The sequence below is a fragment of the Rhinolophus sinicus genome, chromosome 17 (genome assembly GCF_057876585.1).
Source record: "Rhinolophus sinicus isolate RSI-liver-muscle chromosome 17, RSI-T2T, whole genome shotgun sequence".
Taxonomy (NCBI): Eukaryota; Metazoa; Chordata; class Mammalia; order Chiroptera; family Rhinolophidae; genus Rhinolophus; species Rhinolophus sinicus.
The window spans coordinates 5081421-5087946 of NC_142517.1; positions in this window are offsets into that span (position 1 = coordinate 5081421).

Genomic DNA, 6526 nt, shown 5'->3' on the forward strand with positions numbered 1-6526 from the left:
CCTGAACACAGCCAGGGCCTCTCAGGGAACTGCCACTCTCTCTGGGCAGAGCCAGACTTCCTGAACACAGCCAGGGCCTCTCAGGGAACTGCCACTCTCTCTGGGCACAGCCAGACTTCCTGGACTCAGCCAGGGCTCTCAGGACACTGCCACTCTCTTTGGGCTCAGCTAGACTTCCCGGGCTCAGCCAGGGCTCTCAAGGCACTGCCACTCTCTCTGGGCCTCTCAAGGTACTGTGCTGGAACAACAGCGACTCACAGTCAAGGTGCTTACATACTCTCGATGGCTGCCAGTCAAGACACAAAAGCAAACATCTGCCAGTTCCACTACATGGTGGTGTGTTCCCAAGCAAACAGTCAAGCGGTCCATTAAATTAGGGATGGAAGGCAATTCCCTATAGTCCATTGTCATTCGCCAGGGCTGTCCTGGGGGTGAGGGACGACCTTGACCTCACCCTCATCTCCCACAGAGGACTCAGCAAGCGTTACCTCCTGGGACTACAAGTCCTGCATCCGGTCTGCCTCAGCAAGCACTTCCCAGCCCACAGGGCTGCAACGACCTTCGCTTTCTCTAGCCTATGCTGGTGGGAGAACCATCCATGTCTTCCCACCCCTCCACGGGGGTCCAGCTGCTCCTCCTGGTCTTCTTGAGACTGAGTGTTCATACGCACAAATTGCTCCACTGCCCTTCAGAAAGTTTTGGCCAGCACTGTACCCTGCTCACGAAACTGAGCTTTCATACATATAAACTGCTCCATTACCTTCCCGAGAGTTTCGGCGAACACCACACCCTGCTCATTGCACCATTTGTCATGCAGGGCGGCATGCAGAGTCTCTGGTCCTGCTCCCCACATAAGAACACAGGATATGGCTAGGCCAAAAAGGAACACCCACGGAGCCATAGATACAGGAGTCATACCACTATATTCTCACAGGTGGCACTATAGTCTCACTGGAGGCTGGATCCACACTGTCTACAACCCACCATTCTAACTGCAATCCATGCTTGCCAGCCACCATCTTCTTGCTAGCCCCCATTTTCTGCTAGCGTAGCCACGGCAGTTATATTAGTGGTCAATGGCTCACTGGTTACAGCTGACGGCCAACTAGCCACAGCTGATGGTCATCCAATCACAGTTGATGGCCATTTACTACCTGAGCCAGCACCTTTCCATGTGAGGCCAAGAGCCTGGAAACTGCACTCTTGGCTCTGTCCTCACAGCCTCTCAAGGTACTTCCAAGCACAGTGTGGGTGGCAGCCATCTGTGGTTCACTTTGTGGCTCTGGCCGGGTGGCCCCAGTTGGACACAAGCTACAGCTGAGCCTAACCTGCAGTGGTTCTCCTCCCAGGTGGCCCTGGGGCTGGTGCACCCTGTGGCCAGCTTCAAAATAAGCTGCAGCATCACCCAGCCCCCTCCAAGGACAAAACACCCAAAGGGCACACTGGGCAGGCACCAGACCTGCTGAGGCAGATCCTGCTCTGTAGGGTCAGAACCACAACTCCTCCACTGTAGTCATGGCCAGTCCTCACAACCCACCCATCCAAGGGTCAATCCCTCCCACTGATGTGAAAACAGAACCAAGGCTCAACTACAACAGGAGGGCACACACAACATACAAGGGACACACCTGGAGCACCCTGCTCAGGTGACCAGGAAGACTGCAGCACTGAGCCCACAGCACACCAACCACATAAGGCCACTCCACTAAGACTGGGAGACATAGCAGCCCCACCTAATACATAGAAACAAACACAGAGAGGCAGACAAAATGGGGAGACGAAGAAACATGTCCCAAATAAAAGAACAGAACAAAGCTCCAGAAAAAAAACTAACAAAATGGACACAAGCCATCTACCAGATGCAGGAGTCCAAGCACTGGTTATAAGGATGCTCAATGATCTCAAGGAGAACTTCAACACAGAGATAGGAAACAAAAAAGAACCAGTCAGAAATAAAGAATATAAAAACTGAAATGAAGAATACATTACAGGGAATCAAGAGTAGATTAGATGAAGCAGAGGATCGAATCAGCAATTTAGAAGATAAGGTAGCATGAAACTCCCAATCAGAACAGCAAAAAGAAGAAAGAATCCAAAATAATTAAGATAGTTTAAGGGGCCTCCAGGACAACATCAAGTATACCAACATTCCCATCATAGTGGTACTAGAAGGAGAAAAGAGAAAGAAGGAATTGAAAACCTGTTTGAAGAAATAAGACAGAAAACTTCCCTAACCTGGCAAAGGAAATAGACACACAAGCCCAGGAAGCACAGAGAGTCCCAAACAAGATGAACTCAAACAGGCCCACAGCAAGACACATCATAATTAAAATGCCAAAAGTTAAAGATAAAGAGAAACTCTTAAAAGCAGCAAGAGAAAAGCAGTTAGTTACTTACAACGGAGCTCCCATAAGACAGTCAGCTGATTTCTCAACAGAAACTTCACAGGCCAAAAAGGATTGGCTCAAAATATTCAACGTGATGAAAAGCAAGGACCTACAACCACGATTACCTGGCAAAGCTATCATTTAGCATCAAAGGACTGATAAAGAGCTTCCTAGACAAGAAAAAGCTAAAGGAGTTCATCACCATCAAACAAGTATTACAAGGAATCTTAGAGAGACATTAACTCTCTAGTAATTAAAGAAATGTACATTGAAATGACAATGAAATATCTTTTGTCTCTCAAATTAGCAAAGGAATGAAAACAGTGTAGGTAAATTAAAACAATTACCCAAGAAATTTGCATGGCTTTTGATCTTGCAACTAATTCTACCTAATTCCGGGAGTTCCTCCTAAAAAATCAATCATAAATATAAAGAAAGGTCATTCCAAGGACATTCACTGCAGCACTATTTATAATCTGAAAAACTCAATATAAATGTCTAACATTAAAAGATTTTTTTAAATGTGGTACATTCATACAATAGAATATATAGGCATTAGATATGATGTTGCAGATAAATATTTAATTACATAAAGAAATATTCAGAGTCTAGGGTTACATAAGAATAAAATCACAAAACAATTTCTAGCATTCTAATAGGTTGGTGCAAAAGTAATTGCGGTTTTTGCAACTATTTTTAACCTTTTAAACCGCAATTACTTTTGCACCAACTTAATAATTAGCTACAGGAATTATTGTAGACAAATAGTGGGAAAAATACATTAAGACACTAATGGTTATTTCTGGGTAGAGAGGTTATGGATGATTTTATTTTTACCTTTTTACTTGTCTGTATTTTCTTTTAAAACATTATTAAACATATATGACTTTTGGAATTAAAAAAAAACAGAATCTGCACTTACCGTAAAAATCCTTTTGTGACCACCCTGAAATACCATCAAGGTGTCTTGTTAGTGGCTTTGACTTTAGGGTATTTTAAGGTTTAAATCTTTAAGAATCTAGTTAGTTTGGAGAAAACTATCTTACTCCTTAGAGGAAAATAAAACCAGGTTGCACTTCTATGCTTTATTTTTGCTGACTTTAAGGAGAAATTATGTGTGATGTGTTTAATATGAGCTTTATTTTCCTCCCCAGGTACATTTTCTTTCCAGAGATAGACAAATAAAACAATTTTTTTAAATAAAGGGACTACAGATAAACTTGACTTGCTACAAAAGAAGCAAACCAAGATTCATATCCTAGGACTGAGGTGTATTTTGCCTCTTTAAACCATCCCTAGCTAGGAGCCTCTCAGCTGAATCCTCTCAGCTAAAAAAACCTCAAGGGGCTGGTTGCTACCCTGGCGTGTCACTGGGCTGCAACTGACAGCAAGACCCCCAAGGAATTCAGGGTGTGCCCTTCAGCATTGGTGAATGGGATGCACCCACAGTCAACCAGACTGGAAAAGGCAGATGACAATTTTTAGATTTTTTTCACTGCAACCTAAGACTTTGGATCTGAAGCTACTGACCCATTTCTAGAGTACTGTGGGCTGACGGTGGTTCACGTCCCTCTGTAAGCGGACCACAGGGAGCGGCACAAGAATGTGAGAAGGAAGGGAACGGACTGCCCTCTGATGGTCGGTCTAACTAAGAAACCAGTACATGGTGGATCATAGCCCAGGAAGGCTAGTCACCTTACTTCAGGGCCTGAAAGTCTTGACCTTGGCATCAAGTCTAAAAACAGAATACACGGACCAGAGGAGGCCTGGAAAGGAGGCCCTCTGAGGGCAGGGCGTGCACTGCCCGCTGTGTCCACGGAACACAGCCATGGTCAAGGACAGAGAGGAAAAGTTTGTTGGGAAGCATGGACCAGGCTTCAGAGTGGAACGCAAATAGATCTGAGTCCCAACTTGGCCATTGCCAGGCTGTATGACCTTACACACATACTGAACACCCCCCACACACACACACACGCTCCAACTCAGTTTCCTTATCTGTGAAATGAAGGTGGTGTCCCCCTCATCAGGTTACTGAAGGGATTATGTGAAGCCCTCAGGACAGAGCTTGATGCATACATAGCAAGCACCCAACAAATGTTGGAGAATAAAAATACTATGAAACAATAACCAGCAGTCTAATTTTAATCCTATACTGTGAGTTTGATCCATTTGAGCTCCTGAGAGAAGGCAACATGCTCTTATGCTGACAAGATCCATCTGCTGGACCTGAATGAGTTCCCCCCAAGTTATTCCCTGACCCCCAAAACCCCTTCCTGTTACACCCACCTGGCCTTTACAATTTGAATCTTCCACCTCTGAGAGCATTACAATGTCTTTAAACAATCTCCAGATTTCTAGTTCAAAAAAACAACCCAACCTACTGATATATTTTAAAGACTTTGTAACTCATTTTTCTACTTATGAGAAAGTCCTTTCAAAACAAATAGTAAAAAAAAAAAAAAAAAAAAAAAAGCCAAGTGTCTTAGACAACAATAAAAGGAATGCTTTAGTGAGGATCATGAGTATGTTTCCAAAGATTTGGAAACATGTTTTATTATGACTAGAAGACTTGAAACAGGGAAGGACAATCAGCCCCTTGGGTAATCATGGTTTCTGTTTATCCTTCTTTAGGGAGCTAGAAGCATTTATAGGCTAAAGGAAGATCCCATATCGTTACCAAGATTGTCAGTAGGAGATCAATTGCTAACTGAGTTCAGGCTCTTTCTATGAAATGTGAAGGTGTGAGATTCAAACAATTATTGGTTTTAATCGCTTTGAAGAATGCACAACATTTTGCTCAAAATACATTATCTTGGATAAAAGCACTATAAATGATACGTTAATCAACTGACCAATTAGTGTGGAGGGTTTTTGTCAGTTTTTCCTCTGTCTGGTTGACAGTACCGTAAGCCCACCTTCTGATTTCAACAGTACCCTAACTTGTACACGTTCCCGGGGGCGGGGCTCCGGGGGCAGTGACTCTCTATCAAGAAGCTTGTGTTTTATCACCACCTAATGGTCATTCTCTATTATTACAATTCACTAGGGTCACTTCACTTACCACACTTATACAGGTATAACAGTTAAACTGCTTTTGAAAGAAAACATCATAAATATTCCTCAAGAACCTGGGCTAGGCACAGGCAGTGGCTGACCTTGGCCTGTACCAGAGCCCCCTGCCAAGAGGCCCCAGAACCAGTGGCCAGCTTCAGACCACAGGAGAGAACCACCCAACCACCCAAAGGGCAGACCGGGCAGGCACCAGAGTCCTGCTAAAGCAAATCCTGCTCCACAGGGTCAGTCCCTACACAACAGCTCCTCTACTGTAGTCACAGCCAGACTTCACACCCAATCAGCCTGAGAGTCAATCCCTCCTACTGACATGCCAACAGCAACCAAGGCTCAACTACAATAGGAGGGCACACATAACCCACACAAGGGAGGCACCTGGAGCACCTGGCTCAGGTGACCAGGCAGACTGCGCCACTTGGCCCCATAGGGTACCTACTACATAGGCCACTCTGTTAAGACCAGGAAATGTAGCAGCCCTACCTAATGCATAGAAACAAACACAGGGAGGCAGCCAAAATGGAAACACAAAGAAACATGTCCCAAATTAAAGAACAGAACAAAGCTCCAGAAAAAGACCTAACAAAATGGAGACAAGCAATCTACTAGATGCAGAGTTGCAAACACTGGTTACAAGGATGCCCAGTGATCTCAGGGAGAACTTCAACAGAGAGATAGGAAACATAAAAATGGAGATAGAAAACATGAAAAAGAACCAGTCAGAAATAAAGACAACAATAACAGAAATGAAGAATATATTACAGGGAATCAACAGTAGATTAGATGAAGCAGAGGACCAAATCAGCAATTTAGAAGATAAGGTAGCAGAAAACATCCAATCAGAACAGCAAAAAGAAAAAAGAATCCAAAAAATTAAGAATAGTTTAAGGGGCCTCTGGGACAACCGCAAGCGTACCAACATTCCCACTATATGGAGACCAGGAAAAGAGAGAGAGCAAGGAATTGAAAACCTATTTGAAGAAATAAAGACAGAAAACTTCCCTAACCTGGCAAAGGAAATAAATATACAAGCTTACAGTGTTTCCCCAAAAATAAGGCCTACCCGGACC